The sequence below is a fragment of the Loxodonta africana genome, chromosome 21 (genome assembly GCF_030014295.1).
Source record: "Loxodonta africana isolate mLoxAfr1 chromosome 21, mLoxAfr1.hap2, whole genome shotgun sequence".
Taxonomy (NCBI): Eukaryota; Metazoa; Chordata; class Mammalia; order Proboscidea; family Elephantidae; genus Loxodonta; species Loxodonta africana.
Genome location: NC_087362.1, coordinates 27755786 through 27777903, shown reverse-complemented (window position 1 = coordinate 27777903; position 22118 = coordinate 27755786). Strand labels below are relative to the sequence as shown.

General features: G+C 42.5%; 1 long non-coding RNA gene and 2 gene segments (V, D, J or C); 1 reads left to right on the top strand and 2 right to left on the bottom strand.

Moving 5' to 3' along the window:
- The window catches only part of LOC104846692 (immunoglobulin heavy constant gamma 1-like), a 398675-nt gene that overhangs the window by 24893 nt on the left and 351664 nt on the right, over positions 1-22118 (bottom strand).
- LOC135228350 (immunoglobulin heavy constant gamma 1-like) overlaps positions 1-22118 on the bottom strand; it is a 441642-nt gene that overhangs the window by 68875 nt on the left and 350649 nt on the right.
- Positions 893-20555, top strand: LOC111752816 (uncharacterized). 2 transcript variants are annotated; one of them, XR_002787708.2, is made up of 6 exons: positions 893-1238; positions 7559-7769; positions 8591-8686; positions 9596-9638; positions 9733-9843; positions 20200-20555. It is a non-coding gene; the product is annotated as an uncharacterized LOC111752816 (long non-coding RNA). The 2 variants fall into 2 exon arrangements; XR_010318815.1 differs by having other exon boundaries at positions 8591-9638.

Genomic DNA, 22118 nt, shown 5'->3' with positions numbered 1-22118 from the left:
TGTTGTCTCTTCTAAAATTTCCTTCTTCTTTTGGGCTGATGACCTTTTTTATTCTTTGACTATCACTCTAGTGTGTCTCCTGCAGAGAGCTCAGATGATTCAAGAGCCAGTTTGACTTACTTTGCCATTGCTGTAGTCCATCTGATATTGAATAGTGCCTCCAAGTCCCAGTGGCTTGACATTTCATTGATTTATTTATGCTCACACTCTGGCCTGAGACAGTCATCTTGGGTGGGGCAGTCACTCTGGACCCCAGTTTCTTTCTAACTAGTGGGTCCCAGAGGAGGTTTTAGGGGCCTGGCCCGGAAGTGGTATATGATTGCTGACATTTCTCTGGTCAGAATTTGTCACAGAGTAGGGGGCTTGGAAATGTATTTTAACTTTTTGCTATCATTGTATGAGTTCCTGGGTCTTCATTAATTTTTATTTCCTTCTTTCTTCTCTCTGTGCTTCATTTTGGATACTTTTATTGCTCTCAGTTCCAGTGAATTTTACCTTGAAGATATTGCATTTTTCCACTCTATAACAAACAACCCAAAGCCGAAGATATATAAGTGATGTGTTCAACTCTTTCCATTAGGTCCTCTGCGATGCCCTGTGATCCTCTGAACTATGATATAAACAAGAAATTATACCCTTCACCCTGTAACTGAAACAATACACAGTGATGAGAAAGGGTCAGGAAAATGGCATTTAACAAGAATAGAAGACACACATGATTTATTAAAATTCTGAAATCCTGCTGGGCAGGCAATGTGAAGGCCCCTACCTTGGGTGTCTGAATTTTTCTTTTATTACGCCCTGCTTCTGCTGTAGGGAGAATCTTCCTTGTTGTGATTGTTAAGGTTGTGTGTCAACTTGGCTGGGCCATGATTCACAGTGGTTTGGCAGTTATGATGCAGTTTGCAGTTGTTTAATGATATAATCACCTCCACGATGAGATCTGTTGTGAGTAGCCAATATGTCGAAAGGGAGTTTCCTTGGCCTGCTTCCAATATAGGAGGATTTTGTGATAAAGCTCGCTGGCTTTTGCTTATGCTGAATCTTCTAGCTGGCTCCGATTCATCTGACCTCTGGGCTTTGGGAATTGAGCTAGCAGTTTGTCTGCTGATCTTTGGGTTTGTCATCCTCTGCAGTCTGGATCTTGGGTTTGCCAGCCCCTGCAGCTCCATGAGTCAGAAGACGCCTCCATACTGACCCACATCACAGACTTGGAAGTTTCCAGCCTCTCTAACCATGTGAGTCATTTCCTTGATAGAAATTTCTTTCTCTGTCTCTCTGTCTCTGTCTCTCTCTCTCTCTCTATATATATATGTGGGTTCTTCACTGATTTTGCTTCCCTAGAGAACTCAACCTAAGACAATTGTCTATCGTTATCCACATGTGATATACATATGTTAATTTTACATTCTAAAGAAGCATCAAAGATTTATTTCTATACTTATCAAACTTAAAAATTGAAGAGTATCTTTTTTATAATCTCAACAAAGCAACAATTCAGCATATTTATATTTCTCTGGCTGCCCTAACCTTTTCTGATCTTTATTAATTTAAAATGTGAATATAGATATAAACCAGTTAGCCAGCTGCTATTGAGTCAATTCTGACTCATGGGAACCCCATGTGTGTTGGAGTAGAACTGTGATCCATATTTTTTTTAATGGCTAAAATTTCAGAAATAGCTTGCCAGGGCTTTCTTTCAAGGTACCTCAGGTGGACTCAGACATCCAACCATTCAGGTAGCAGTGGAGGCCATTAACTGTTTATTCCATACAGGGACTCCAAATATATATATAAGTTGTTGTTGTTGTTGTTAGATGCTTTCGAGTTGCTTTTGGCTCATAGTCAGTGTATGTACAACAGAAGGAAACACTGCCCAGCCCTGCACCATCCTCACAATGATTATGTTTGAGCCCATTGTTGCAGCCATTGTGTCAATCAGTCTTGTTGAGGGTCTTCTTCCTTCTCGTTAACCCTCTACTTTACCAAGCATGATGCCTTCTTCAGTGACTGGTGTTTGTTCATGTTACCAGGAGGGACGAGTTCCTGTAGAAACACATGGGTTAATGTAATTATATTATCATATTTACCAAATTGATTGTGCCTTTCAAGAATTGCCTTTGCCATTTGCATCCAATCGGATAGTAATGGCTATAAAATATCAGAACCATGGATAACACCATGAAAATAATCAATTGGGAGAAGTCTATCAAAAGTAGTCCTATTATTAAAATATGCTGTGGAGACAAGCACAGGCAGGAGCACGGAGAGCAGTTCAGAACCATCTCACCAAGGCCAACTAAAGTGGCACCCTGGACAGCAGCAGAAGGCCTCTTGGTGCAGATAGACAAAGGTAGTACAATCATCGTCTTGGGTGGTAAAAGTGGCACCGCCACTTTGTATTTTCTGGGTGTGAAGTAGTCTTACATAAGGGGGTTTACAGATTAAAAAAGAATTCTGGACTCCAGCCCCATGAACACATGCACCTTAAGGGCATGCACTATGTCTGTGTGTAAACTGAGTAGTATTCCATTCAGCATCCATCATGAGTGCCCCACCGAGAGGATCGGATGGGTCAAGAGTGTGGCTGGGAGAATTGGGAAAAAAAAGAAATGGTACTAAATTTTCCACCTCCTGGCATACGTGCCCTGTATAATCCCTTCCCCTTGAGTGTGGGCAGGACTTGTAAGTAAGATGGTGTGTTAGTTTCCTAACACTGCTATAATAGAAATGCCACAAGTGGGTGGCTTTAAAGAACAAAAATTAATTTTCTCTCAGCTCTGGAGGCTGAAAACCCAAATCAGGATCTTGACCACGCCAATTCCTTCCTTGTCAGTAGCCCTAGGCATTCCTTGGTTTCTTTACTTGTGGGCAGTCCTCACATGGAATCTGTCTTCCTTATGATGTTCTATAATGTTTCTGTGTCTATGATTCGTTTTATATTACTCAGGAGTGATTAGGTTTAGGATACACTCTACAGTGATATGATCTAATTAACACAACGAAGAAAACCTTATTCCCAAATAGTGTTACACCCCCAAGTACACAGGCTGTTATTCCTTAACACTCCTTCGATTAGGTTATGTTACATGGAAAAGGTGAGGGAATAGTCACCCCTATGAAAACATTGGAAACTCTGGTGACGTAGTGGTACAGTGGTATGGCTGCTAACCAAAGGGTCGGCAGTTCAAATCTACCAGGCACTCTTTGGAAACTCTATGGGGCACTTCTACTCTGTCCTATAGGGTCGCTATGAGTTGGACTCGACTCGACTCGACAGCACTGGGTTTGGTTTTGGTATGATAACATTACATTACATAAGACTCTTTCTTAGTAAATTGGAGAGACAGAGTATTCTGTTGGCTTTGAAAAAGTCAGCTGCCATTTCGTGAGAGGGCCTGTGAGAGGACCACCTGGAAAGGAACTGTGGGGCCGCTAGGATCTAAGAGATACCCACAGCTAACAACTGAAAAAGCTCAATAGCCTCAGTCAGAACAAGGCCAGGGGCCGACTGTGGAACAGACCATCAATTGCTCATATACGAGTTCAAGCTGAAACTGAAGAAAATCAGAGCAAGTCCACGAGAGCCAAAATGTGACCTTCAGTATATCCCACCTGAATTTAGAGATCATCTCAAGAATATGTTTGACACATTGAACACTAGTGACCGAAGACCAGATGATTTGTGGAATAACATCAAGGACAATCATACATGAAGAAAGCAGGAAGTCACTGAAAAGACAGGAAAGAAAGAAAAGACCAAGTTGGATGTCAGAGGAGACTCTGAAACTTGCTCTTGAGCATTGAGCAGCTAAAGCAGAAGGAAGAATTGATGAAGTAAAAGAACTGAACAGAAGATTCCAAAGGGCCTCTCGAACGGACAAAGTAAAGTATTATAATGACATGTGCAAAGAGCTGGAGGTGGAAAACCAAAAGGGAAGAACACGCTCAGTATTTCTCAAGCGGAAAGAACTTGAAGCACTTCCTAATGAAGGTCAAAGACCACAGCCTTCAGTATGGACTGCACCTCAACATAAAGAAATCAAAAATCCTCACAACTGGACCAATGAGCAACATCATGATAAATGGAGAAAAGATTGAAGTTGTGAAGGATTTCATTTTACTTGGATCCACAATCAACGGCCATGGAAGCAGCAGTCAAGAAATCAAAAGACGCATTGCATTGTGTAAATCTGCTGCAAAGGACCTCTTCGAAGTGTTGAAGAGCAAAGATGTCACCCTGATGACTAAGGTGCACCTGACCCAAGCCATGGTATTTTCAACCGCCTCATATGCATGTGAAAGCTGGACAATGAATGAGGAAGACCGAAGAAGAGTTGATGCCTTTGAATTGCGGGGTTAGTGAAGAATATTGAATATACCATGCACTGCCAAAAGAATGAAGAAATCTGTCTTGGAAGAAGTGCAGCCAGAATGCTCCTTAGAGGCAAGGATGGTGAGGCTGCGTCTTACATACTTTGGATGTGTTGTCAGGAGGGGTCGGTCCCTGGAGAAGGACATCATGCTTGGCAGAGTACAGGGTCAGCAGATTACTATTGTAACGATGGCGCAGGACCTGGCAGTGTTTCCTTCTGTTTTGCATAGGGTCACTATGAGTCAGAACTGACTCGACTGCACCTAACAAAAAAAAAACAACTGACGAGAATGAGGAGGTTGTTTGTTAGCTGCAAGGGTATAAATTCTGCCAACAACTGAGGGAGTTTGGAAATGGATCTTTCCCCATTTGAGCCTCTGATGAGACCACAGCCTTCACTAATTCCTGTTTGCAGCCTGGTGAGACTTTGAGCAGATGAACCAGCTAAGCCCTCCTGAGGGTCCCGACCCATGGAAACTGGGAGAAGATAAATGTGTGTTGTTTTGGCTGCTAAGGTTTTGGCAATTGTTACACGGTGATAGATAACTAATACACAGGGAATGGCGAACAATGGGCAGCACAATCAATAGATTTTGGAAGCCTGCCTCAGGGGGACAAGAAGAGCATCAATTTGGAACCTCTTTCCTTTCATCCTATTGTAGTTTCTTTTCTCATGGTCTCTCTGCCTCTGTTCTCTCAACGTTTCAAGATATTTTGCATACTTAGTAGTAAATTAACTTTCCTGAAGCAAGCATAAATCCGATTGGGACATTCGCATGTACAAAAACTATAATACCTCTCTATTTTCTGCAGAGTAAATATCTTCACAAATTCATTAGTCTGATTAAAAATACATAGTATTTGTGAATTATAACACATATACAAAAGAGTATACGTAATAAACGTACAAAGTCAAAAGAATAATTATAAATCTTTGAGTTTAAGAAGTAGAATCTTGACAGGAAGAGAAGATCCAGTGTAGCCCACTCTAAGCACATCTGATGCCTCTTTTCAGAGAGATAATTACTGTCTGGATTTTTCTGACAATCATTACCCACTTTACCCTTCCTTTTTTGTTTTTTTTTTAGATATTCCCCCATGTCACCACTACCACATTTAGGATAGCAAACATTTTCATCATCCCAGAAAGTTCCCTCATGCACCTTTGCAGTCAATCCTCACTTCCCAGCACCACACAAACATTGAACTTCTTTCTGTTACTATGGATAAATTTTGTCTGTTTTAGGATTTTGTAAAAGTGTAATTATACTCCATGCATTGTTTTCTCCTGTCTGATTGTTTTATCATTTAATGAGAAAGTTGAAATCTCCAAGTAATCTAATTGTGGATTTTTCTATTTTTTTGCCAATTTCCTATAAAATAGATTGCCGGCTATTGTTGTATGGATTCCTGAGTCTCTTTTCTTTTTTATTCTCTTTTCATTCCATACTTCATTTTGCATATTCTGTTTCTTTCTGCATGAGTGAATTTTGTACTTCAGATATTGCATTTTTCAGCTCTAGAAATTCTTTTGGCTTTTGCTTACATGTTTTATTTCTTGAATTATTATGTATATGATTTTCTAAAAATTCTTGCATTTATTTATAATAGTTAATTCCATCATCTCTTTCATTTCTGGACCTGTTCTCTTCACCAATTTTCTCCTTGTTATGGGCTGCATTTTCCTGCATCTATGCCTATCTAGTAATTTTTGACTGGGTGGTGGATATTGCGGATATTATGGTGTGTAGGCTTTGTTGATTGATTTTATGACTATTGAACTTCGTTTGGGCAAGCAGGTCTACCACTAAAGTGTGACCCTTCTGAGGTGTCTACTGAACGCCTTGGGTATTAACAGTGGTCTTTACACTCTGTCCGGATCAAACTCCATTGTCTCCCAGATGTGTGTATGCCCTGGGGATTTTTCAACTTACAGATTCCTAGGAGTACTTTTCCCAAATGTATAGAGTTACACTCTTTACATGTGCAGTTTAGTTTTCATTAACAGTCTCAATCACATCCATGTATATATTCCTGGAGCTTTTTTTTCCTGTGTTGTTCGCTCTTCTCCAGCGCTCTCTGCTACTAATTCCAACCATTTTGGACTCTAGAAATGACAATCTCTTGTCAGTTCAATGATACCACAGTGACCTGAAGGGTTTACTATAGAAGATCAATACCAGTTACTCCAAAGTGGTCATATGTGGAAGTCCCCACTTTTAGAATTTTTTCCCTATTATATATCCCCAAACAAATATATTTTAGTTTACTCTATTTTTTAACTTGATGTAAAGGGAATTATACTGCATATACTCTTTTGTGGCATGTTTCTTTTAATGCTATGTTTGTAAGAATCATCCATGCTAAGGTATTTATGTTTTGTTACTCATTCTCACTTCAATTAAATTAATGTACATGCCACATTTTTGTTTTTACTGTTTATAGAATTTTTAGTTTTTTTGTTTATTTGTTTTTACTGTTTATAGAATTTTTAGTGTTATCATCCATTTTTTGGTCATTATGAAGACTGTTGTATGAAGGTTCTTGTATGTGTCTTGTGGTGCATGTGTACATGAAATTCCTTAGAGTGTATACCTAGAAGTCAGTCCTTTATGGTCTGAATTTGTTCAACTATGTTAGAAAATATTAAATATAGACATGATTTTACAAATTTAAAACACTACTAGCATTTCTAGGTGATCCATATTTTGTTACTATTTGGTATTTTCAAACTTTTAATTTTGTTTCTATATAGTGTGTCTGTAATCGTATCTGAGTAGGTGTAGTGGGCTACATTCAGGTGGCCCCCAAAATATCACATCCTAATCCCTGAAACCTGTAAATCTTATTTATAAAAAGAGTCTTTGAAGATCTGATTTTATTTCTTAATTTTTGTCATACACGTGCTTTTGGGTTGTTTCTAGGACTTTGCCATTATAAACAGAGGTACCTTAAACATTTATAAATGTGGCCAATTATATTTCCCAAATTTAGCAACAATTCACTCTCCCATGCCACAAGCTTTTAGGCAATGTGTCTGTGCCACTTCTCAGCATCCTTTATTTTGGGTGGGGCTTGGGATTGCTCTGATCAATGTAACAAGACAGAAGCAATGCTGTGCAATTTCCAGGTATAGCAATTCCTGCCTCTTGGAACACTAACACTTGGGCTTTTCCTACTCAGAACTCAGCTGTCATGCTGTGAGAAGCCCCAGCCCTATGAAGAGTCCACATGTAGACACTCCATTCAGTTATTCCAGCTGGACTCCCAGCTACCAACCTGTATCAACCACCAGCCTTTTGAGGGAACCACATTGGATCTTCCAGCCCATTTATTCCATCAGATGACTCCAGCTGCAGCCAAAATCTCACTACTACCACATGGGAAGCGTCAGGTGAGAATCCCAAGCTAAGCCAAGTCAAAACAATAGTGTATATATATTTTAAATCCACCAAGTTTGGAGTGGTTTGTTATGCAGTCAAAAATAACCAAAATAGAGATTTGTACCAAAAATGGAGTTTTAACCTACATGGATCTAGAATTCTGTTTCTGCCAACATTGGATCCTGATATAGTAGTTTTAATTACCTATGGGAGAGTGCTTCTACAGGGGACATAGCAATGGTTCCAAGAAACTGGAAGTAGAAACTCTCTCCTGGAAACTTTTGGCTCCTCATGTCAATAAACCAACAGGCAAAAAAAAAAAAAAATGAGGAGTTACTAATTGAGCCTGGCTAAACCAATTACCTAAGGAGGTAATTGGGTTGTGGCTACACAATGGGGCCAAAATAGAGTATGTCTGTAATTCTTTTCTTTTTTTCACCCTTTACTTCCTCTACTTCTCACAAAAGATGCATTAGTAGAGATTTATCTTATGTCTCAGTATTTATGTTGTAGGATATCTGGGGTAGACTATTATTTATTAGTTTAGATTGTGTTGCCCAAAAAGGAATGTTGAAGTCCTAACCACAGTACGTTTGAATGTGATCTTTTTGGGAAGTAGAGTCTCTGAAGATGTTAACAGACAACTTGAGGTCATACTGCCGTAAAGTGGGTCTATTATGGATTGAATTGTGTTACTCAAAAGTATGTGTTGTAAATCCTAATCTCTAAACTTGTGGTTACAATCTCATTTGGGAATAGGTTTTCTTTGTTATGTTAATGAGACAGTACTAGTCTAGGGTGTGTCATAAGCAATCTCTTTTGATATATAAAGGAGATTAAACAAGCAAGTGATCAAGCAGAGATGGGGGAAGATAGATGCCATACCACATGAAGATCACTAAGGAACCAAGGAATAGAACCTGAAGAGGTAAGAATTTTCCCCCAGAGCTGACAAATAGAGAGGGTCATCCCCTAGAGCCAGTGCCCTGAATTTGGACTTCTACCCTCCTAACTGTGAGAAAATAAATTTTCTGTTTGTTAAGGCCACTCACTTGCAGTATTTATGTGATAGCAGCAGTAGATAACTAAGACAGGGTCCTAATGCTATATGATTAATGTCCTATAAAAGACTGAAGACAGCCATGTGACATTGGAGGTGGAATTGGAGTTATTCAGTTGCAAGCCAAAGAATGCCTGAGGCCACTTGAAGTTGGGAGACATAAGACAGGGTCTTCCTCTACAGATGTCAGAGGGTATGGCCCTGCTGACACCCTGGGTTTAGACTCCTACCCTCCACACTATGAAACAATCAATTTCCATTCCTCTAAGTCAGCCACTTTGTGGTACTAGGAAACTCATCAAGGAGAGAAATAAACATCACTCAAGAAGAGCTAAAGTCATCAATTGACTTATCTCTTTATTTGGGAAGATGGTGAACATGTTTAAGTTGTATGTGGGATAGTTTCAACATGGTCGGTGGAAATAAGTTTGCTATTGCTTTTATCTGGAAGAAAAAAAGGTTTAAAGAGACATGTTTGGTTGTCAAGGAATGGACTGTGGTAGTTTTGGAGTATGTCAACTTAGCTAAGCTATAACTACATTTCTTAGAATTTCCTTTTCTGAATGTGTGCTAAGATCAGGGTTGATCACAAGAGAAACGTACTGAAGATTCGGAAGACAAAGATGAAGCTGCAGTCCTTATGTTTGAGAGAAGGCAGGTATAGAGTTCCAGGTATTGCTCATGTGTGCCGTTGCCGATCAGCAGACTCAAGTCATTGGCATAGACTAGCTCTTCTTCAGCTTCCGCCATGTCTCCTTCAACTCTTCTGTGTCCTAGGCCAGTGTACGTGTGTGGTGAAGGTCATCAACTTCTTCTAGAGGTGAGAGAATCTCAGGTTCCAAAAATTTTTCCATGAGTTTCAGTTTCCTTTATAAATGCCTGTTTGCTTTTGTTTTTCACTGCTTTCTGTCCAGTTTTCCTTCAAGTACCTGGCTTGATGACTTACAGAGACATTTGGTCCACACCAGATGCAGAAGCTAGAGCCGTCCATGGACGTTGTCACCAGCTCCCTTTCATGGTCCCTGGTCAGTGATTTTTCTCTCTTTCTGCAATGGTTCCTATGATGGTCAGTTTTATGTGCCACCTTGGATTGGCTACAGTCTCCAGTTGTTCAGTCTGTTGCTGTGAAGGTATGTTGCAGATGTGATTAAACTCCATCTTTGGTTGACTTTAGGGGAGACTGTTTTAGCTGGGTTCAGCAGACTGAATCATTTGGAGGGTCTTCAGATCAGAGCTGAGGATTCCTTGGAGAAGAAGAAATTCTGCCTGAGATAGGGAAGATATAGAGACTGATAGGGAAGAGACTGATCCCCTAGGCAAGGAACCCTGCAACACCTGCAACTTACTTACAAAAATTATGTGCTTGGCTAATGACTTAAAAGCCCCATCCTGGAATGTGCGATAAGGAAAGAACAAACAGTGTACTCCCTTGTAAGATGCCTTTCAGAGGGACTGGCTGGATTTGGTCCCTGGAGCTTGTGCAGACATCCGCAAGGTGACTGACAGATGACCTTCACCTGATACAAGTACCTGTGACAGGAATTGAATTGGTACCGTGGGGAGGGACTGCTCAGGCAAGACACTCCATAATAAGTCCTGCCACCCAGTCCCAGGAGCCTTTGCTACAGGTTCTGTCTTGGATTCCAGATGCGTGTAACCTACTTAGTATGCACAGCCATTCTTAGAAATATCCGCCCCTTAAAAGAAACCTTCTAAATATTCATTACTCTATTATCCTCGCAAATCCATATAAGCCCTAGAAAAGCCTTTGTTCAGGGGAACAGAAGGTTGCGTTACTTGGTCCCTTTCTGTTCCCAGCTCACGAGTCTTCACTTTCTTTCTGCCACTAATAAACGTTTGTTTGCGTGGAACCTCGGAGCCTCTCCTGGTCATTCTTGGTCAGTAGAAGGCAAGAACCTAGGCAGGGCTTATTCCTGAACTGAGAAACCTTGCACTGTAACTTGCCTACACACAAGACTGGGCAAGTCTTTGTGCTGTTATATATAAGGTCACCATGAGTTGGAGCTGACTCAGTGGCAACTCACAACAACAATAGCAGCTTTGGATCATGACTTAGAGTTCCAGCATGTCTTTCTTGATGGCCTGCCCTACAGATTTCAAACATTCCTAGCCAGAGCTTAGAATTCCATAAGCTAATTCCTTGCAAGAAATCTCTTAATATGTTCCTCCTACTGGCTGTTTCTCTGTCTGGGCCCTGAGTGATGCAGTCTCCTTCACGCCTTTCCTTTCCCAGCTTTCCCAATTGTACAAAGTCTAACCCTTGACATAAATCTTTATTATTAACAGTGGTCCTGCTTTTCTGATACAATACCAAGTGATCCAAATGATCTGTTGTATGTGTTTTTCTGGTTTATAAATGCAAGGGATTCTTTTGAGTACACACTTAGGGGTGGAATTGCTTGGTCATATAGTATGTAGATATGTAAATGTTATGGATTGAATCTTGTCCTTCAAAAAGATATGTGGATATCCTAACCCCTGAATATGTGATTGTGGTCTTGCGTGGGAAAATAGAGTCTTTCTTTGAAGGTATTATCAGTGAAGTCATATAGGGGCAGGGTAGGTTATAGTTCTAACCTCTTCTGTATGGTGACTTATAAAAGGAGAGAACAGACATGGACAGAGAGTCATACATAGGGGAAAGACAAAGATCATGTGATGATGGAGGCAGATGTATCTATAAGCAGCAAAGGAACATGAAGGATTCCTGGCAGCCCCCTGAAACTAGGTGAGTTCAAGAGAGCAGTTCATCTTTCAAAGCCCTCAGGGAAAAGTGACACAGTTGATACCCTGATTTGGGCTTCTAGTTTCCCGAAATGTGAGGAAATAGGTTTCTGTTCTTTAAAGCCACCCACTTTGTGATGTTTTGTTATGGCACCCTAGGAAATTACAACAGCAACATATGAAGAGAATACTACGGTGTTTTCCAAAGTGACTTTTTCAATTAACTTGGCAGAAATGGAGACCATGGGCATTTGGGCCACTTTCTCACACTTGTTCTTTCAAGTCCTGCTTGGGCCTGATCTCGTACATACCACTTTAATTTAATGATGGAGTGCTGCTGTGCACGTCCAACTTTATGACTCTGTGGGTCAGACAACACCCAGTTCATGATGGGTAGCTCAGGCCACATGGTAATTTAGTGTTCCATGTTTAAGCATTCAGTCTCTACTAAGCCCTAGTAACAAGCCAAAAGTTGTTTCTTAAAAGGAGAGTAATTATCTGCAGAGGATGTCAGGACTTTGGTCCGAAATTCTGAGAGTCTGTCCTTTGATTCATCAATAGGGGCCTGTCAAAGACGCCCAACAGCATCTCTATCTGCCACTGACACTTCAAGTACCATTGGACCAGTTGGGTCATATGGCCCAATTGGCAGAGCAGCTTGCATGGCAGCCTGAACATGTTGCAGAGTCTTCTCTTGCTCTGGCTCCTGCTCAAAACTCTCAGCTTTTCATGTCACTTGTTAAATAGGCTGGAGTACCACACCCAAATGAGGAGTATGCTGCCTCCAAAATCCAAAGAGGCCCACTGGGCATGGTGCCTCCTTTTTTCGTGTGGGAGGAGCCAGGAGTAATAACTTATTCTTCACTCTGGAAGAATATCTCAATATACCCCTTACCACTGCACCCCTGAAATTTCAGTGATGTAAGGTGCCTCAATTTTTGTGGGATTAATTTCCCATCCTCTAGCATGCAAATGTTTTACCAGTAAGCCCAGAGTCATTGACACTTATTCCTCACTAGATCAGATCAGCATAATGTCATCAGTGTTATGGACCAGTGTAACATCTTGTGGAAGGGAAAGGTGATCTGGTTCCCTTCAGACTAAATTATGACTTAGGCCTGGAGAGTTGATGTAGTGCTGAGGCAGGCAACTGAAGGTGTATGACAGGCCTTGCCAGCCAAAGGCAAACTGCTTCTGATGGTCCTTCAAAACAGGTATGGAGAAAAAGGCATTAGCCAGGGCAGTAGCTGCATACCAGGTACCGAGTGATGTATTAATTTGCTCAAGCAATGAAACTACATCTGGAACAGCAGCTGCAATTGGAGTCACCACCTGGTTGTTTTCGATTATTCACTGTCGTTCTCCAAAATCTATCTGTTTTTTGCACAGGCCAAATAGGTGAGTTGTATGGGGATGTGTTGGGAATCACCACCCCTGTATCCTTTAAATCCTTGATGGTGGTGGTAAGCTCTGCAATCCCTGTAGGAATGCGGAATTGATTTTGGTTTACTATTTTCCTATGTAGGAGCAATTCTAATAGCTTCCACTTGACTTTTCCTACCATAATAGCCCTTGCCCCATTTGTCAGGGATCCAGTATGGGGGCTCTGACAGTTGCTGAGGGTATCTACTCCAATTATGCATTCTGGAACTGGGAAAATCACTATAGGATGGGATCGCGGACCCACTGGACCTCCTGTGAGATGGACATCAACTAAGACTCCATTATTAACCTGACCTCCACATGCACACACTTTGAGTGGTGGGCCACAGTGACACTTTGGGTCCCCTGGAATTAGTGTCAGTTCAGAGCCAGTATCCAGTAATACAAGAAAATTCTAATTATTTCCTTTTCCCCCAATGAGCAGTCCCTTTTAAAAGGCTATAGATCCCTTCAGGAAAAGCTGGGAGAAAAATTAACAGTGTGTTTTTTGGCAGTGTATTGGAGTCCTTCCTCAAGGGGACCGAGCCTCCCCTTCAATCAGTGGGTTGTGGGTCTTTAAATTCACTCAATTCTGGGAATTGGTTGAGGGGCCGTGAATCTGGAGTTTCGAATTAGACTGCTGTTCACTTGACCTAGAATCCATCCACTTGTACAGATCAAGTAAACATTTACCAGATTTCCTATCTATTTCACTTTTAGGGACATCATGAGTAAGTAACCAATATCATAGGTCCATATGAGTCAGACTACTCTGATTACTGCTTTGACTCTTTTGTCCATTACGGCAACCACGCCCATCTTGTCTTTGTTGATTGAGTGCTGCCGCTTGGCCCCTTCCACCAATGGGTCCAACCAGCCCCATCGTAGTTAGGTGTCTTCATTCAGTCAGGGCAGTTCCCACTGTGAAATCTGACTTACACAAATTAGCGATCACAGCAGTCTTCAAGGATGCTGGGCCTCCCTTCACAAATTTGTTCCTCACAGTTGTGGTAAAAGGTGTGTCCTCTGGGCACTCCATATGTGGGTCTGTGGGTCTAACCTGATAAATCCACTATAGCATGCCAATTTCCCTAAGCCTTTGGATACCTTCTTCTATAGTATACCAAGTCTGGTCTGGTACTTCAACTTGATTTAGTGTAGGCCACCACATAATCTATGCTTCAGCAACCCAATCGAATAAATTATTAAACCCTTTGCAAATTTCTTGAGCTGAAACATTGAATGAAGAATCTTTGCTTAGTGATCCCACATCTATAAACTCAGACTGATCCATCTTTATCTTCCTTTCATTATTATCCCACACCCTTACTAGCCATTCCGACACGTATTCCCCAGGTGTCTGTACATATTAGAAACATCAAGCAGTTCTTTTGGAGTATAGCATAAATACTTCCTCCTGGTTCACACTTTGTACTTCACCCTTGACTTAAGTCTAGTTATATGTCTAGAAGCCAAAAGTGGTGGGAAATGTTTTGAGGACGTTCAGCTTTGTCTTGTAAATCACCAGGCAATGACTCAGACAGTAATGCTTAAGATGCAGTGGGGTTAATCTCACTAGATGGAAGTGGATAGGCTAATGGTTTTACTGGACAGGCTGATTTAGCAGAGAAACATAATCTCTTCAGATGGGAGTGAGTGGGCAGGTGCTGTTGGCAGGAGTGGTTCAATGGAATTTAGGGACTCAGTGTCTCTAGCTTCCTGATTATCTGCCCATATGTCTCCACCCCAAGATTCAGGATCTCATTTCTTCTCAATAAATGCCCTCAACTTCAGACACCTATTGATGTTGGCAGTTGAGTTGGCATTGTAATTCAGCTAGAACCTGGGTTTGGTTTTGTGCAATTTCAGCTCTGTTACTATAAGAAATAGGCTTTCTTTCAAGGCAGTAGTGGAAACTTTAGGTCATTTATGCAGCACTTGAACTTTGTCTGTGAAGGCCTGAACTCATCTTTTTCTTTCACCAGTTTCTAACAAAAGTAGGTCAAATCACCCAGCTTCCTTATACTTCTCATCCTCCTTGTAGAAAAGTGTCACACACACAATTACCCAAATCCTAGAAGAGTGTCACACATGCAATTACTCAAATCCTAGAAAAGCATCACACATGCAATTACCCAAATCCTCACCTTTCATCAATATCTTATCTATTGGTGGTGATATTTTGCATATTTGAATTGTCATCTGATGCCATGGATTAGCAGTGCCCTTTTGGTACTAGAAGCAGAGTCATCAACATCTTTAAGACTAACCAGACTCGAGAACCAATTTAGAAAACTCATCCATACAATTTTGTTTCTCTCGAACCATTCTTGGTACCAAATGTTTTAGAGTAGGATCACTAGAGAAGCAAAAATAATACAGTATATATATGTATTAAAAAAATAAAATAAAATATATTTTTTTATGTATACACACATACACAGATAGTGATTTATATTCAGGATATGGCTCACACGGTTGTAGGGCTAGGAGATCCCAAGTCCATGGGTTAGGATAGGGGCTTCTCCAGATCCATGTAGGGGATGGCAAACCCAAGATCAGCAGGTCAGGGAGCAGGGCTCTTGCTCACAAGCTGTGAAGATCGACAAATCCCAAGATTGGCAGGGAAGACCACAGGTAAGTTATTAGCTCAAGTCCCAAGAACCAGAAGTCAGATGAACAAAAGCCATATGCAGGATCCAGAATGAGCAAAAAGCCCCCAAGCCTTACCAGAATATCTACTTATACTCGGTTGCAGACCGCACACCGCTGAAAACCTTCTTTCAACTGGTTGGCTGCTCACAGCAGATTCCATCATGGGGGTGATCACCTATCAAATACCAACAGGGAAGTGATCACATTGTATGACTGCCAAACACTAGAACCATGGACTAGGCCTGTTGACACATAATCTTAACCATCACAACATTTTTCTGGTATTCTCTGTTTTCAGCCTTGATCCATCTGACATCAGCAATGATATCCCTGGTTCCATGTCCTCTTCTGAATCCAGCTTGAATTCCTGGCCAGTCCGTGTCAATATACTGCTGCAGCCACTTTGGAATGATCTTCAGCAAAATTTCACTTGCCTTTGATATTAATGATATTGTTTAATAATTTCTGCATTTTGTTCCATCACCTTCCTTGGAAATAGGTGTAAATATGGATCTCTTCCAATTAGTGGGCTTTCTCCTTTTATGTACAGTAAAATTCGTGAAAGCCAGAACCTGTGTAAGGTAGAAACCTGTCGTAGAAGGAAAGCTCAAATATTTTCCACTAAAACAAGTGATGGAAAAGTGGTAAGACTTCACTCTGTCAAAGGTGGAAACGTTTGGAGATCTAGAAAAACAAGGCAGTCCTTTCCAATTTCAGCTCTGTCAGGTTTCACTGTGTACCTCCCCTTAACTTGGTAGCTCTGGATATGTAGCCCTGGGTTTCATTATCTGACTCCTTTCGCCAGTAAGACTTCAGTGTTCTGCTTGAGCTCTGGTTGCACCAGGCTGCGTGGAGTGGAGAGTGTCTTCAGACAAATATTTAAAGGAAAGAATACTCTCCAGTGTGTGTCCGCCTTTGATCACACTCCATGCCTCCAAATAGTTATTCTAAAAATAGTTTTCCCAGAGTTTTTAACTCTTCTCTCAAAGGGTTAGTCTGATACAAGCTACTCCAGCCTTGTTGGAATTGGAACTACTTTCTCTAGTGTGGTTTTCCATTTTCATTTCCCTGATGACTACTGTGGTTCAGCATCTTTTTCATGGCTTTCTGGTTGTCTTTTGTAAAATACCCATTCAATCCTCTGGCCCACTTCGCTATGGAATTGTTTTATCTTTCTAACTGATTTGCAGGAGTGCTTTATATATTCTGGATACATTTTAGTCAGGTATGTTTGTAGGTGAAAATTGTGAAAGACTTTGAAGTGGACCAAAAAATACTGGGTGTCTTCAGTGAAAAACAAGGACATTGTCTTTCACACCATTTCAGGTTATCTGATTCTGTGGGGGCTCAATGCCTGCCTTTCATTTCTTTGAGCTACTTCACAACTATATAGGTTGTAGATAATTGATAGCAATATAAATTCTCTTTGGTGGAGGGCCAATTGAATCTTCCCCTCCTTCCATGGAAAAAAAAACAGATCATTTGTATTTATGAATTTATTTTAGCATTCCTGATTTAACTATGTAAGTATACGGATTTGAATTCTACTTTGGACTGGATGGAACATCTTATTTAACATGTTAAATACAATTTTTGAAATGTGTTCACCTATATGAGAATCAAGACTATACCCTTAACAAGAATTATCCTATAATGTATTGTAAATGTTTTATCCCTTGTGATCCTACCCAACCTCGGTGTCTAGCAGGTTTAGTCTTCTTTGGCCCAGAACAGGAGAACAGGATTTGATGAGCAGATTTGAGCTCGACCATATGCTTTCTCTATGAGTCTTCTTCAAGGACACTCCCTTGAGAAAGCCTTCTCTAACCCCAAGTAGTGGGTTCACTTCTTTCTGTTACATGACCTTACAGTCTCCCATATGTTCATTCATAGGACTTACCTCAATTGTACTTAAATGATTGTGGAACTATATACTTGATCCCTGCCTGTGTCTCCACACTCCAAATTTCTCGAAGGCAGAAGCCCTGTCTGTGTGCCTAATGCCTAGTGGCATCTGGTGCCAAGTTGCCATTTGGTAAATATTTGTTTAAGAAATAAATAGATGGTGTCTTCAGTGACATTCCTAGGGCTCCCTGTCCTCTGTGGGCTGGAGGGATCTCCTAGGGTCTGACTTTTAGTGGTTAGATTGAGTCCTGCCTTTCCTTTTCAGCAGGAATGAGATCAGGATGGTTTTCTGGAATCTTCTTAAAAGGCGGTGTGGGATAGTAGAAGGCATATGAACTTTAGAGTCCAAATACCTGAGTTCAAGTTCTTGCATCCTACCCAGAAGTAGGATGCTGAAGCCTCTTTAAAGTCTTTGTTTCTTCACCAGTAAAATTGAGACAGTGACTCATACTTCTTAGGGGGTATTATCAGCATGAAATGAAAGACGTTTCTCTGTTGTGGATTAAATTGTGTCCCCTAAAAGGATATGTCGAAGTCCTAACCTATGTACTTGTAATTGTGATTTTGTTTTAGAAAATAAGGTCTTTTATAAAATATATTGTCCATTAATTCTCACAGGAGAAAGGTGTGTCGTTGTCCTAATCCCTTCTGAAAGGTGTCTTATAAAAGGAAAGAAGTTACACAGGGACAGGGAGACAGAAGAAGGACAGGCAGATAAGGTAGCAAGCTCAGGATTGTCATGAGTTTCTCGCAGCCACTAGAAGCTAGGAGAAAGGCATAGAAGGAGCCCTTGGAGGCAATGGACATGATGAAGACTCTGCTTTGGACTTCCAGCCTTCAGAACTGTGAGACAAATTTCTATTCTTTGAGGCCACCCATTTTGTGATATTTTATGATAGCCCTAGGAGACTAAGACAGTCTTAGAAAACTCTGAAAAGTCAAAACACTGTGCAAACATCAGGCATGCTTATTATTACATTTTACTGCTTATATGAGTTGCTTCAAGTACTGGAGAAGAATTTTGACGATACTTTTGCTAGGACATGCCCTGGAAACAAGCAACGCCCCAATGAAAAAGACTTGCAGCATAATAGCTTTATTTCTCTCCCATGTCTATGTCTCCTGCAGTTGTGTGTGACTCTGTGTGGCTCTAGTGTTGGTGCTTTCCTTGTTCTGGGATCCAGGCTGAAGGAGAAGTGCTTTCTGGAACATGCCATTCTCAAGCAAGAGAAAGGATCAATGGTGGAGCCACACTTTGGAAATAGGATGGGCTACCAAGGCCAGTGTTAGTGGTGGCATGAGCATCCTCCTCTCAGGGGGAAAGCATGCTCACAGCAATTGGGCAGCAGTGAATAGTGAGGAACAGGACTGTGATTTACCATCAGGATGAGGATACAGCTGGAGAGCTCAGCAGAGTCTGCCTGAGAGCCAATGCGTCTGCTAGGTCTTGTGCATTTTGTGCATCATGCCTTCCCAGGTCTGTCTTTGTATTCCCTGGTGCTGCTGGGCTCCTCTTGGTGTGGTTTTTTCTCACATTCTATGTGGACAAGCTCTTACCTCCCCTCTGGTCTCTTTCCTCTGGCCTGAACATCTGCAGCCTGTATTTGAAAAGAGGTTCAGGGATGGCCTTATGTTAGGGAACGTTACTTGCCTCCAGAAGTCCAGGTAAAGACTCACCTTTCCACATGCCAGTGGGGTGACATGGGTCATGTCACTGACCTTTGCCATCTGCTCAGCCCTGGCCACATCCATACCAGGGCCTGGGCTGGATCCTTGGATACAACATGAAGAAGGGGCTAGGATGTCAGTGTTCTTTTCTCTTCCTTTCCTGCCCATACTGAAGTTCTGCAAACTTAAAGGCACACGTTACATGAGGTCCTTGGACTTTGCACCATGGACATCCTGCATGGCCTTCGCATCCAGTGCAAGGACTGAGCCGGGGTCCCAAGTGCACTGCGGAGGTCAGAGAGTGGCAGCCTTTGCTTCATGCAGAGCTGCAGGGAAGGAGGTGCCCATGCTCAGCGTTCCAGGAAAGGTTTGAGGGCCAGGACCTTTTCCAGGTGGAGAACTCTCTGGACATCTGTCTTCTCTGCCTGTGTCTGGGTTAGCTTGTCCATGTTCTGGCCTCAACTTGGTGTCCAAGTGTGTGAATGGACTGATGGCAGCTTGGGAGCTCTCCGCACAGCTGGGATTGGGCTGGCGGGTGGTGTAGCCCCTTGTCTGCAAGGCCCCTCAGGCCAGAATCAAAGGGCACACCCTGAACCCTTTGCCTCTCACCCATAGCTGAACAACACGGAAGCCTTATGGTTTAAAGGGCCATAATTTGGCATCACTTACGGAGCACAACCTGCTCCGTCTAAGGCCCCCTGAAGCTTGGCCCTGTGTCTAATGCAAGGACCCCCTGGTGGTGTTATGGGGTGAATTGTGTCCCCCCAAAAGTTATGTTGACTCTGTAAATGGGAGAGTTCTTATTGTTCTTTGCCATCATGTTAGCCCCCAACTCATGGTGAGCCCTTGTTCTATGGAACAAATCACTGCCTGGTCTTGCTCAACCCACATGACTAGTTGTGGATCAAGCCATTACAATCCATAGAGATTTCCTTGGTTGATTTTCAGAAGTAGTTCACCAGGTGTTTCTTCCTCGTCCATCTTAGCCTGGAAGCTCCACAGAAAGCTGTTCAGCATCCTAGCAACATTCAAGCCTCCACTAACAGATGGTGCATTGGTCAGGAATTGAATCCAGGTCTCCTGCATGGAAGGTGAGAATTCTACCACTGAACCACCAATACCCTCCCTCCCCCTGGAAAAAAAAATTATGTTGAAGTCTTAACCCTGTACCCATAAATGTGACCCTGTTTGTCATGTAATGAGGTATACTGAGTAGGGTGGGTCCTAAACCTAATCATTTCTGACTGATGTCTTATAAAAAGAGCAGGATAGACACAGAGACACACACAGGGTGAAGACAAACACCAAGGAATGCCAAGGAACTGCTGGGGCTATGAACAAGGATAGACCCCCTTCTCCCCTTAGAGCTGATACTCTGATTCTAGCCTCCAGAATTGTAAGACAATAAATTCTGGCTCTTTAAAGCCTCCCAGTTGTGATATTTCTCTTAAAGCAGTACTATGGAAGTAAGACAAGTGGCAAGGACCCAATTTTGCCAGTGCCATGGCCCCTGCTTCCCACCCACGGCCATTCTAGAAGTTGGGCCTAGACTCTCATAGCTGCCCCTCCTGGCTTCCCTGTCTTCAGAGCAGCTCCCATGCAGCACCTGCCAATGAGCCTGTCCATCTCCTTCCCTGCATAAAATTACCTGCATTTCCCTATAGCCTCCAGGACATGGGTCAGTAACTTAAAGGTGCTTTTAACCTAGCTCTTCGATGACCCTTTGTTGGTCATCCCACCTAGTTCTGACCCCCTTCTAGCACAGCATGAAGCTTCTCCCTCAGCGATGGCGAAAGCTAGATGCCCCTCCTGTGCAGTCCCTTGGCCTCTGTGCCTGAAGACTCAGGTTCTTCCCTGCATAGCCTCCTCAAAGCTCCTGTAACCTCCTGGATCCATCCATCTTGGGTGCTGAGATCACTATTCCTGGCCCACTGTCCTCAACCTCCTGGGACCTTGGAGGTCAGCTGGGGACCTTGACCCACACAGTGCTGTCCACTGTCCCTCCAGTGAGGGTGGAGGCTGTCCTCAGACCTCTTGTCCTGCCTACACCACAGAGCAAGCGAGCAGGCACATCTGATGCCTCCCTAGCTGCGAGGTGGAAGTCTGCCGGAGAAGAAAGGACACCGATGCTGGGGACACCAAAGGGACCCTGGCCAGTGTCTGGAGCTGAGTGTGTTCAGGGTGATTTGGGACTCATGGCTTGGCTCATCTCATTGCTAGGGCTGGCACTTGAAAGGCTCAAAGGGTGTCACCATAGAAAGACTACAACCATGACAAATCATACAGTTTAAGTCCATTTCATTGTAATTAAAAAACAAGAACAACACATTTACATGAATGAAAATCAAGGAAATTCAGAAAATTAAAAAGAGGTAAGAAGCTACAGAGCTGATAGATGTGGCATTTCTTTGGTATGGTTTGCTTCCATTTGCGTCATTCTTCTCCCCACCTTAAGATGTGGGCTCCGCACTCTGGCTCCTTTGTGGTGTGACTCTGCTGAGTATTTGCTGGAAGGGAAGATGGGAGACAGGGAGCCCAGAGAGGTGTCAAGGCTTGGCCCTGGGATCTCTGTGCAGTGCCTGCGGCCGGGCTGGCCTGGTTCCCCATCAGAGTCTTGTTGGCCAGGTCCTCACTCTGAGCATTCTCCTTGCTTCTATTCTCTTTGTCTTCGGCCACCTCTGTCCAGGGGCCCATGGAGGTGGCCTCCCATGGTACACCCTGACCACTTGGGGCACCAGAAACCAAGCTTCTCTCCAGGAGGCTGTCAAGCCACTTGCCCCTCAGGCCTGATGCCCTTCCTGATTGGCACAGATGCCCACCCTCATCCAGGGGCCCTGCCCTTGCACCCTCCAGGCCCTTCAGTGTCCATGGTTATGGCCCAGGTCTTCTCAGGTGGTTTTTGGGT